This window comes from Diceros bicornis, chromosome 9 (genome assembly GCF_020826845.1).
Source record: "Diceros bicornis minor isolate mBicDic1 chromosome 9, mDicBic1.mat.cur, whole genome shotgun sequence".
Classification (NCBI taxonomy): domain Eukaryota; kingdom Metazoa; phylum Chordata; class Mammalia; order Perissodactyla; family Rhinocerotidae; genus Diceros; species Diceros bicornis.
Window position 1 is genome coordinate 53,947,379 of NC_080748.1, and position 13,053 is coordinate 53,960,431.

The 13,053-nt window shown below is 36.7% G+C and overlaps 1 protein-coding gene across 13 annotated transcripts in view; it reads right to left on the reverse strand.

Moving 5' to 3' along the window:
* The window catches only part of KLF12 (KLF transcription factor 12), a 420,215-nt gene that overhangs the window by 267,649 nt on the left and 139,513 nt on the right, over nucleotides 1-13,053 (reverse strand). The window contains exons 3-4 of one of the 13 annotated variants that reach the window (XM_058548304.1): nucleotides 12,384-12,504; nucleotides 11,336-11,415 (exon numbers count right to left, since the gene is read on the reverse strand). The exons of 10 other annotated variants lie outside the window; for them this stretch is intronic. The gene's annotated coding sequence lies outside the window, so the exon portion shown is untranslated. The remainder of the gene's footprint in view (nucleotides 1-11,335; nucleotides 11,416-12,383; nucleotides 12,505-13,053) is intronic. 2 more of the 13 variants (XM_058548306.1, XM_058548305.1) reach the window with 2 other exon arrangements.

The following is a 13,053-nucleotide window of genomic DNA, read 5'->3' on the forward strand; positions in this document are numbered from 1 at the left end:
TCCTATACTCTTAACAGGTAGGGACTACTCCTTTCTTTAAAATTCCATAGACAGTTTATATATCTCTCTTACTGCATTTCATCATATTCTTGTATTATAGCCTTTGTGTATTTGTTTTATATGTACTCCCTCCATGCTTAACCCACCCACTTTTTTCTTTCCATAAACATTACTCGGGTGATCTCATTTACTCTGACAGCTTCAAGTGCCATATATCATTGACTCCCTAAATTTCTAGCCTGGAACTGTCTCCTGAGCAACAAGCCCAAATACACCTACTAGAAAATCCCCTTGGATTTCTCTGAGGAAATTCTAGTCTCACAGATTTAGAAGATCTCATATTTTGCAAACCTGATCCTTCCAGAAGCACCATCCACCCAGTGGCCAAGTCACACCTTGGTATCGTTTCTGACTTCCATCTTTTCTTCAACCCCTCCTACACTAAATAACTAAATCCTCATTATTTTATCTCCTAAATATCCTCCAAATCCATCCACTTTTCTCCATCTCCAAAGCCAAGCCTAGACCCAGCTCAAGACAGCATCATCACCAGCCCCGTATCTGGTGGTCCTCCCTTCTTTCCCATTCCAATACTTTTTACATATACTCAAGAGTTCATTGAAATGCAAATCGCATCATGTCAATTTCTTCTCTAAAGCTCTCTAAAAGCACCTTTTTCACAGTAAATACCAAACTTCTTAAGTTATTAGGTTCTATAATTTGGCTCTTCCTTCCCTCAACAGTCATTGTTTCTCTTAGCACTCTACTCTAAAATCTCACTGATTTTTTTTACAGTTCCTCAACTAAGCCATGATCTCCTTCTTGCCTATATTCTTTCTCCACAGTTCCTAACCATTCTTTGGTATACCCCTACTCATCTTTAGGTAACTTTCAACCTAAGCTTCATTTTCATTGGAATATCTTCACAATACTTACCCAACCAAATCTAGGTTGGGTGGCCCTGCTATGTGCTATCAGAGAACCATATACTTCTCTCACTTTGTCTTTGTGCTGGTCTGCATTTATTACTAAACTCAGTGCAGGCATACACTATACTTTCACCATATTCACTGTTGGAAGCCCAGAAAAACTGGCACTGTGCCTGCAAATATTGAGTCATCGGGAAAAAAAAAGTTAACGAATTAATGAATAGGACTGGACAGAAAATTCTTCCATAGCACACCCATATACTGTTAGGCTTATTTTTATCCTCCTAAAGCCACAAGTATGAAAACTGTTCTTCAGAGACTCTCAATACATTTCGAAAAATAAATAAATGCAACATGTACAAAAATGAACTTAATCTGAAGACCATGTTCTTCTAGCACTTCAAACTTGATAAATGATAATTTCAAGGAACAAGCTGTTCAAGGTAGATATCAAAGCTTCATCATTCATGCATTCTTTCTTTCACATCATGCTTGACATCCAAGCACCAATTTCTGTCAGTTCTCCCTGTGAAACATAGAATTTCTCTTTATCTCCATCTCAGGTGCAAATACTCCAAGCCAAGCCACCATCTCATGCTGCCCTACAGTAGCCTCCTTGACTCCAGTTTTTTGCAACTTTCTAATCCATTTTATATAGATAAGCTTGTCATTTTTTCAGAACTCTTGACCATGTGAACCTCCTGCTTCCGATATTTCAATGACACTGACTGCATTTAAAGTGAAATAGAATAATATCTCCACAGTGCTGAAGGAGAGCAAGTGGCTGCAGTATATATATTAAATTCAGACAAAAGAGGCATACACGCAAAATGCATTATAAAAGAAAAGGAAGATCACTAAGTAATGAGACACAGGGTCAATTTTCTAGGAGTATTAAAAAAATTCTAAATAAGTATGTACCTACTTAGCATTGCTCAAAATATATAAAGCCAGAATTTACAGAAATAACAAGAAACTGACAGAGCCATGATTGGAACCGGAAATTTCAACCAACTCTTTCAGTCATGGATAGATTATCCAAGCAAAAATCAGTAAGTTTACAGAGATTTTGAACAAAATAATTAAATGCTTTATCTACTAGAAAAATATAGAATAATGTATGTAACAATAAGAGAACATACATCTTTTCAAACACACACAAAGCATTTATAAAAACTGTCTTTAAACTAAGCCATATAGGAAGACATAAAGAATTAGTATCAAGAAGACAAACATATATGAATACATTTATAAATACAACACAATGAAGTTAATACTTGGTAATTAAAAAAACAACTAAAAGTACATTTGGAAATTAAAACTTCTAAATAAATCAAGACTCACAGAAGAAATTATAATGGAATATAGAAAATAAATAGGACTAAATGATGTAGAAAATACTTCATATCAAAACTCATGCAATACAGCTAATTCTATGTTTAGAGAGAATTTATACATTGAAACACTTAGAGTATAAAAAAGAAAAGTTAAAAATTAATTAGCTCAGCTAATTTTGTAAAACAAGAATACGAGAATAAACTCAAAGAACTTGTAAGAAAAATAAAACAAAAAATTAGCAAAGTATAGAACAAAAATACAATAGAAAGAAACAACAAAATAAAAAGGAGCTCTTTAAAAAGACTGTAAAATTGACAAATCTCTGGCAAGACTTATCAAAGGAAATAAAAAGAGAAAGGAAGAAAGTAAAAATAATGATTGTGAAATAAAATGAAAAGAGAGAAAAAAGTACAGATACAATAAGATTAAAAATATGATTAACTGACAACTTTGAACATCCTTGTTATGGGCTCAATTGCGTCCCCCATAAAATTTTCTTATGCTGAAGTCCCAGTACCTCAGAATGTAACTGTATTTGGAGATAGAGCCTTTGAAGAGATAATCAAGGTAAAATGTAAAATGAGTGGGCCCTAATCCAATAAGACCAGTGTCTTTATAAGCAGAAGAGATTACGACACAGAGATATACAGAGGATAGACCATGTGAAGGCACAGGGAGAAGGGGGCCATCTATGAGCCAAAGAAAAATGCCTCAGAAGAAATCAACTCCATCAACACCTTATCTGGGACATCTAGCCTCCAGAAATGTAAAAAAATAAATTTCTGTTATTGAAGCCACACAGTCTGCTGTATTTTGTTATGGCAGCCCTAGAAAACTAATAGAATCTTTACACCAATAAATTTGAAAACTTGCAATAAATGCACAATTTTATAGAAATACACAACTTACCAAAACTGACTCAAGAAGAAACTGAAAACCGAAATAGTCTTATTATCATTAAAAGAACTGCATTTCAAGTTCAAATTTTACCCGCAAAGCAAAAACTAGTCCCACATAGTTTTACAAATGAGTTCTATCAAATATGCAAGGTGTAGATTATTCTACTTATTCACATGCTTTCAAAGAATAGAAAAAGATTCTAACATTGATACCAAAACCCAGCCAGAATATTAGAAGAAAAAAAATTACAGGCCAATCTCACTTAGAAAAGTAGATGCAAATATCCTGTATAAAATATTACAAACAATTCAGTAGGCCATAAAATATTATCATGACAAATTGGATAGAAAAAGCAGTGACCATAGAGTAAATACATGTTCAACAAAATTGAAAATTAAAGCAATATAAAGAAAGCAAAAAGAAAATCCATAATCTTGGAGAAAATATTTTCAACACATTTAATCAATCCTGAATATCTACCCCACTGGGGGGGAAAAAAAAGACTACCATTCAATTAAAAAAAGGCAAAAGACATGAAAATAAATTCCAGAAAAGATGAAACCTGAATAATCAATAAATATATAAATCATTAGTAACAAGAAAGTACACTTAAGGCCACAAGTAGGCACTATTTATAACGCACCAGATTGAAAAAACTTTCAATGTCAGCAGACACCAGAAGTTAGTAAGGACATGGAGAAACAGAACTATTAACAGTGCTACTTAAATGTTGCAACTGTGTGGGAAAACAACTGGCCATGATCTAGTATGGTTGAAAACGTGCACACTCTACAATCCAGCAATTCTGCTCCTAGGTATATACTCCAGAGAAAGTCTTCTACTTGAGCACCAGGACACATGTAAATGACTGTCCACAGCAACACTGTTTAAACGAGCAAAAAGCTGGAAGAATAGACATGTCTATTGCTAGAGAATACATGAAGTTATGGTACGGGCATATAAGAGAATTCTATTCAGCTATGGAAATGAGTAATCTCCCTATATGCATCTCTAAGGATAAATATCAAAAACAAAAATATTTGAGTAAATAAGTGCAAGTCACAAAAGAACACAGATAGTATGGCACTACTCACATGATGTCCCAAAACAAGCAAAAGTAAACAATATATAGTTGTGTATATGTACTTACACACGATAAAAAGTATTATAAAAAGAAAGAAAACTGTAACACAAAATCCAGCATTAAAGTTCATGTCTGGGACTAAAAGGGGTCTTTAAAAATACTGGAAACAGGGCCGGCCCCATGGCTTAGTGGTTAAGTGCGCGCACTCCGCTGCTGGCGGCCCGAGTTCGGATCCTGGGCGCGCACCGACGCACCGCTTCTCCGGCCATGCTGAGGCCGCGTCCCACATACAGCAACCAGAAGGATGTGCAACTATGACATACAACTATCTACTGGGGCTTTGGGGGAACAATAAATAAATAAAATTATAAAAATATTGGAAACATTCTATTTCTTAAGTTGGGTTTCTCTTCATTATTTGCTCTTATAACTTAGATATTCATTACATATACTCTTTTATATCTATCAAAATACTTAACTTCAAGAGAGCATCTAACCCCTACATTTTCAACTAGATTGACTGTTATCATTCCTTTAACTGATTAAATAACAATTTTCAAAATTACTTATTTTGGGAAAAAACGACTGTTAGTTGACCAGGATTTGCTTTATTAAGACTATATAGTCATCATACAACACAAGCAATTATTTTAACACAAGAATCAAAACTTAATTTGCAATACAAAAGCATAAGAAAAAAGAAGGTGCAGGGGAAATCCTCAGAACACTCAACTTACAAGCTAGGAAAAATATTAAATATTTAAATATAAATTTAAATATAAAATATTAAAAAAATAATAATAAGCCAGATGCTTCTTGCTAGATGCTTCAACATAAAATTGTGGGCCATCACAAATGTGTAGACTAATAATCACAAATACACTTAGTATAGGAAAATAATTTCTTCATATTTGTTATTATATTTAACCACAGCCTAAGCAGTAAATTCAGAGTATTTTGACCATGACATCAACATAGCTATGCAGGGCAACTGTTTAGGAAAATCCTTCTCTTGCCATTTCCCACATAGTTAACTGCTATAAACCAGATCTTTTCCCTCGACTAGTACTCACTGGAAAAGTCAATATTTAATAAAGTAAATTTTCAGTATTTCAGGTTTTGTGTGACCCATTTGTCAATTTTTCAGGATCTCATCATTCTTTCTCTTCCATCATACATGACCACGCTCTTTCTTTTTTCAAAGAAGAAGAAAAAAAGTAACAGTGAGATCCATTCTCATTTTCTTTCTCTCATTCTCTTTTATTCTCATTCACACTCCATCCATTCGTTTATTCAAACAGTCACTAAAAAGATATGTATCAGGTAGCTTTTGTTATAAATTCAGAAACAGGCAGAAGTTAAATCTACTTGCTTAAATTGGATTTTAAAATCTGTGAATTGCAAGTAACCATGTTCCCATTCTGCCTTTCTTTCTCCCAAACTTCCCAGTCTACAATGGGCTGTGTAACCTCGAGCAAGTAGCTTCATTTTTATTGATCTTTTTCCTCCTATTTACCTTATCCAGTTGAATGAGATAATTCTTATAGTACTGTCCAACTCCAAATTCCTACATTTCTAAGATACATGTTTGAAATTTTCAGCATTACTTCAGAAGAAAATCTAAAAAGAAGCTGCTCTTGATGCCAACAACAGCATCATTGCCTTGAAGCGCAGACCCTGCATCCTGGGGTATCTCAGTTTCACAGTTAGAGGCAAAGTAAGATTGAGATTCAATTTCTCATTCAAAAAGCATTAGAGACTTTCCACTATAATTAAATTCTTGCATTACAACAACGTACATTGTTTCTGGCAGAACAAAAAATAAACAGCTCTTACATAATTGACTAGAACCAGGCAAGAGGAGTCAATTCTCACTCTTAGCTGCAACACAGAACCCTCTTTGCCTTTTCTCTTTGCCTCCCCTTGATTATTTGCACCACGCTGGCCAGCAGTGGGCTGTGGAACTGCCAAATTGCATGCCAGGTCCACCTCTGAATGTCTGATATCTCAATTTTCTTCAAAGTCTATGAGGAAAGTTGAGAGGCAAGGTGGGTCTGCAACAATTATCAAGTTAGACAAGTAAGCATTTAAGATGCATTTAAATCATAGTGTAGAACCAGGAATTAGAAAGGCAAATCTATCATTTAATTGCTTAAAAAAATAAAATTTGCTTACTAACCTCTACCTGTCATCTTTCCATCTCTCCTCCCACCCAGATATCTTCCCAAGTACCATCTCCACAATAATTTCTCTAGTGGGGGCCTTCTACTCGAAATGGCACTTTTAGAAATGATGTACAAATAAATGCTACAAAACAGAGATGCGATGTATGCAGTTCTGCTACTAACTGCTGTGTAACTCGCGGCAAGTCCCTCAGTATTTCAGACTGATAAAGGTTGTCACAAATGGAAATAACAAATGTGGCCAACAGCCAGCCTCCCACCTATTTCCACCACTTTCTCCCTTTTAGAATGAGCATATTGTGGGGGAGAGAGTTTACAAGCATAAATATGATACATTCTGCAGATAATATTTTCTGTCCTTCATTATCTATGGTTTTGCAACATTAATCCCCATGAGTAGTCTCCACTTGAAAGAACTGAGTCTACAAAGAGAATAACCGGTAAAGCGACTTAACTTATGTGATCCTGGTGTTTAAGGAATGTGAATTATATTTGCAATTCAGTTTAAAAGTAATGGAGTAATTAAAAAATTTAATTAAAACTCAGAAAAATCTAGCAAGCATTTACCCATAAACTAGAATCAATCTCTCTCTCACACACACACACACACAAAGTACAAATGTATAAATATAAACTGGTATATACTACCAGTAACTGATTTGTTTTTTAGCCACCTAATTGTTCTTATTCTCTATCTGATTAGAATGCTACTTTTGAATTTACTCTAAATTACAAATTAGGGTCAAATCCTTTCTGGAGTTATAAATGGAATTCCAGTAATTTAAGTCAGGTTGTTTCCAAAGGTTTTCTTTTTTTCTCCCTGAATCCAACAAGAGGCTAGTACCCTCTCCTTGTCTACCCTCTCTCGCCTCATATAGTGCCCCCTTTATCTCTGTTCCCGGAAGCCTCCTTGTACAGGATTTCCTAGTCGTGTACCGTGGCTCAACATAGACCTCCAGGAAACCTCACCAAGATACACGAGTTGACATGGGAGATAAAAGGCCACTTCCCAGTCCAGCCTGTTGTGGGGAAGCTGTCTGTGGCCCCACCTTCCTTGGTGCCAGCATGCTTCCATTTCTGAAGCGCCACTGTGTTGCCCTTCACCCTCTAACGACCACCCTGCTTTTCCCTCCAGTATCAGTTCCTCCTGGTTCCTGAACCCAGTCCAAATTAATACATGCCTTACTAGCTGCTGTCCAGCAACTGTGTCCTCCAGTTGCCTGTCAACCTCACCTCTAACCTACTGCTTGCCCTGACATCATTCATTCTTACTCTGAATATAAACTGTTGATCTCATTCTTGCTCCTAATTTTACTCTAAACTTTACTACTTGGATAAGCCCCTAATGTCCAGATAACTCATATATTTCTACCACGCATAAAATCAGAATCCTCCTTCTTCTCATGCCATGTTTTCTTTCCTATGCTCTCAATCGCAGCTCTCTGTGGCCACATGACATTAGCCTGAGCCCAATCAGTCTATGACATTATAGACAGACAGTCACAATCCAAGGAGCAGAGTGATCTAAGCCACTACTGACACCATACCGAATCAAGTACCACATGAGGCCACAAATGATCCTGTTGTTTCTCAAGAGATGAGCAGAGCTCAAAAACAGTGAATCCGGGCAGGTGGCATTCCAGAATAGATGAGCCTTCTCTGTGTGGGTCATCGTCTCAACCACAAGGCTGGGTCCCAGGGACACTGCTTCAGGTCCTCAGACAGGATTGGAAGGATCGAAGAAAGAGGGCAGAAATCAAAAAATGTATACGACTTACAAGACTCAGATGGAGGGAAGGGTGGGGAAGGAGACTGCGTGTGAGAAGGGAGAGAACAGGCAACATGGGACTCAGTGGTGGCTATGAACTGTCACAACTGAGCTGAGCTCGATCTGCTTTTCCCAGCACTGTCTTCCCTGCATGGTTCCATAGTTATAAGAGATGTTTTGGTGAGATTCAGAAGGCAGAAGTGCAGCAGCAGTCATGTCCGTGTCACACTCGGCAGACGAATGCTGGCCTCCAGATGCCGGTGCAGCTCACACACACGTCGTTGCTATTGTATTCGCACACCTTGCTGGCGCAGGGACAGAGTCGCCCAGAGCTCCTCCAGCTCCCATAGGATCTCCCTCAGCTTATGTGATTCTCAGGCCATGATGTCTCTGACCACGTGAAAGATGCCAGCTTCTCCTGCAGTTTCCAGCATCCCCGAGGTTGGAGGCCCGTAAGCAACGAGCAATCTGTGTGGACTCCAGCTCATCCTCACAGCCTCAGGTTTGTCCTTGCTCTCCTGCACTTCCTGCTTATTACCCTCCCTTCCTGACTGCCTGCCTTGCCACCTTCAAGCCTAGCACCAAATACACAGAAGCAACGGCCACAGATAACTTGCTTAACTAGTTCCTACAATTAGATGGTGTCAAATCCTGATAATAAATCTCATATTCAATACCATTGCCGTGGTTCTGTTTCTCTGATCAAACTCTGACTGATACAGTGTGTGGTACCAGAACTAGCTCCAGGAAAACAAAGCATGCTGAATATTAACAATCAATTGACTCAAATTGGAATATTTGTGAGTCTTACTTCCATTTGGCTGTAAGGTATAAAGAAGGACTAAATTATGAATAAGATAAAGAATCGCACTCACTGTTGAGTCAATAATTATTCACGATTTTATTAAATAAAAGTCTCTTTAGAGAACACCAAGAAATTTATTCTCAGCTAACATCAGCTAGGGAGAGAGGAAGGAGGTTACTATTTTTTTTAAGATTTTTTTTTTTTAAGGTACAGATGTTGATAACATAAAATTAACCAGACAGATATTATACTTCAATAAATGCTTTTAGTAATCAATTACTATGTTGCTTTAATACTGTAATGTTCTCATTAAATCAAAATTGTTTAACTAAAATGGTTATGTTTAAAAGATGCTCATATCATTTTTATGATCACTCTTGAAATTTTCTGGTAAAATATATTATATAAACGACTTTGCTAATGTACTCTAAATAGGATGACATAAAGCTTAGCTGAAGATCCATCATAATCAAAGGGCCAGAGAATGAAAATGTGTGAGCAAGGAAGAGAGTGAGCACACCAGAGCACGTGAGCAAGAGAGAGACAAGAGAGACACAAAGATAGATTGGGAGGGGAAAGAGAGGGAGGGAGAGAAAAATTTATTTGGACTCACAAATGAGCCTCAACAGATTCTGGCTGAATAATTAATGATATCACTGGATACCACATTTACCTTTAACTCCAAAAGGAAAGTTTGCACTTTTATGCCTAGTCAAAGAAAACAAAATATCCTTTTGCATTTACTAAGAATTTGCTTTTTAAAAGTTCCAATAAAAGATTGGAACTTTTCTTGCTTGCTCCCATTTTTTCCAGTCAATGTGACACCATCATTCAAGGTCCAGGTCAAATGTCACTTCATACATGAAACTGTCCATAGCCCATACCAACTCCCTAGGTTTCATTAAATATATTATAGCGCTAATCACATCAAATTATAGTAATTTACTTGCCTTTCCCTGAGATTATGAAGCCTTGAGGGTAGGGTCTAAATACAATTTGTCTCTGTAGCCCAGTGTCTAACAAATAACAAATGCTAAATATATGACTGCTAGATTTAATCACACTACCGGACAGGTGTGATGGTTAATTGCATGTGTCAACTTGACTGGGCCACAGGGTGCCCACATTAAACATCATTTCTGGGTGTGCCTGTGAAGCTGTTTCTGGCTGACACTAGCACTTGAATCAGTGGACTCAGTAAAGTAGAATGCCCTCCCCAATATGGGTGGGCATCATCCAGTCTGTTGAGGACCTGAATAAAACAAAAAGCAGGGGAAGAGAGGATTCAGTCCCTTCTTGTCTGCTTAAGTTGGGAGTACAGCCTTCCGTCCTTGGACATGGATTTACACCGTCAGCGCCCCTGGTTCTCAGGCCTTTGGACTTGGACTGAAATTACACCACTGGATTTCCTGGGTCTCCAGCTTACAGATGGCAGATCATGGGACTTCTCAGTCTCCATAATCACATGAGCCAATTCCTTATAATAAATCATGCATATCTTACAGGATATATATATCTCCCATTAGTTCTCTTTCTCTGGAAAACCCTAATACAATAGAAGTTGTCAACATTCTGTGAGTGAACCAGATAACATGTGCGCCAACTACCACAGCATATCCAATGTCTCCAAGGAATTTATTCCCTTCAAGGGAGAGCCAGATGTATCTATTCCTTATCAACACAGAGTAACAATTTGGTAGTCCCCAGTCAGACTCTAAAACCAGAGGCTGACATATTAAGTAGGACACCCAGTACCCCCCAATATGCTAGTACATCCCAGCATATCTTCAGTCAAAAGAAAAAATATATCTACTAATACTGGCCTGAGTATCAAATTTTCCTCAAGCCAAACTGACTATATTCTACACACAATTAACACAGCTTAAAATAATAAAAATGGCTATTTTAACGAGCACTTAGTAACTGCTAGGCAATATGCAAATGATTTAGCATTTTTTTCTCATTTAACTTTCCCAACTACTTTACGGAGTAGGCATTATTATCATCATCATTATCCCCACATCACAGACATGACAATAAGATACAGAAGCCAGGTGAAGCGTTGGCAGAGCCAGGATTAAAAGCCCAAGAGGCCTGAACACAGAGCCAAGCTCTTAAATACTACAGCAAATTCAATACTCTCCATGGGTTCCTTAAATGCATTTAAAATATTACTTATTAAAAATGGTGGTGTTAAGGCATTTTTATACCCTTCCTTTAAAACTCAATGAAAACTTTTAAAGCCAATTTATAAAAAAGAGAAAAAACAACTCCATCTTTAGTGAAAGTAAAAACAGTCAGAAACTCAGATTCCCAATTAAAGCATACCTGTCAAAGACTGTGAAATCTGGGAGGCCACTGGGAGCTGACACACACCTCCTCAGATCTCAAGCAAGACACAGAATTTCCTAAAAGTAAAATCACAGTTATGAAAGGCCTATCCAGCAAAAGCAGAAAAAGTAGTGCTAAAAGAGCAAACACAGACACAGCATTTTACGGAGTCTAGCTCTGTCACCAAGGGGGTCCACTGGAAGTGGCAGAAAGAAGGGAGTCAGGAGCCTTCGTCTCAAGTGGCTTTGCTGTACAGTAGAAACAGAGATAAGACTCTGGAAATGACATCTTTATTTAGAGAGTATTTCAAATAACAAATTCAAGTCAAATATTTGGACTCATCTAGCTCATACTCAAACTGTTGATGGCCCTGCCCACAATACTACCTGCAATATTGGCAACTATTGGCCCCATTTAAAGATGTGTAATAATCAGAGAGAGGCCACAAGTGGACTGTGCATAAAAACAGCAAATATCAAAAGCAAGAGAAATGTAAGCAAAAGGCCAGTGAAGAACAAACATCACACGAGGAATTACCCAAGGAAACAGATAAAGAATAACACTTCATAGACTCAAAAAAAAAAATTACAAACAAAAGGGTCTTTCTTTAAAAAAAATGTTCAAGGAAGAAGTTCAAGGGTTCAAATGATAAAATACGAGATAACTGAAACAGATGAAAATAAGCTGACAGAGCTTTGAAATACTAGAGATGAAAAGCCACTTTGGGAACTAAAAACAATAAAGAATTTGACTGAAAACGTAGTAAGAAAAAATGTTTAATGGGAAAGCACAGTAAGTAAAATAAAAAAGTTAAAGGTGAAGACCACAGATATGGAAAACCAAGGAGAAACATTACACATATTTTCAGCGTTACTAAAGAAGAGAGCAAAACAAATAGAAAATACACTCTAAATATAATTTCAAAATCTGAGGACATAAAAACAGACTCTACTTCTCAGAATTTAATGGCAAGATCCAAGAAAAACAGATATAGAACGATAAAAAACCAAGACAAATCGATGAAGTTACTGAGCTTCTAACTTACTAAAAATAGTCCACGGACATCTGAACAAAAAGCAAAACAAGAACAAGTGAAAGATCAGTCTGCTTCAGCCTCCACAGTGACACCAAATGCCAGGTGACAGTCAAGCGATGTTTCTATATTTCTGAGAAAAATAAAAATTAAGACTACATAGCTTGGATAGTTATAGTTAACAATCAGAAATAAATGGTAATAACCTTAATTTTAAAAGGATAGTAAAACAAGAGGGAAAGGGGAGTTAGACGGAAATATCATAACTTTTCCCATCTTTCTTAGCAAAAAGTCAAAAGATGCTGTTTCAAGTTAAATTCAGTCATTTTTTTAAAAACAGAATTACCAGAACTTAAGGTTGTTGCTGTTGTTGTTTTTTCCTTAACTCTTAAGTAACAGCATCACTTTGGTGAAGGAATATTAACTCAAATAAATTCCTTCAATTTAAATTCAGTTTCTATTTCTTCCATTATATTGGAAGAGTTATTGGAAAAATAACTCTTCACTGGAAAAATAACTCTTCATTAGAAATAAAAAGTATAAATATAATCCTATTTTTGTAAAACTGTCTCTATTTACTTATATATATGCACACAGAGATGCTGTAAATAACGTTCACCAAATGTTAATCGGTGTGAGGCGGGGAGGCGATGGGGCTTTGCATGCTTTAACTTTTTTAAAA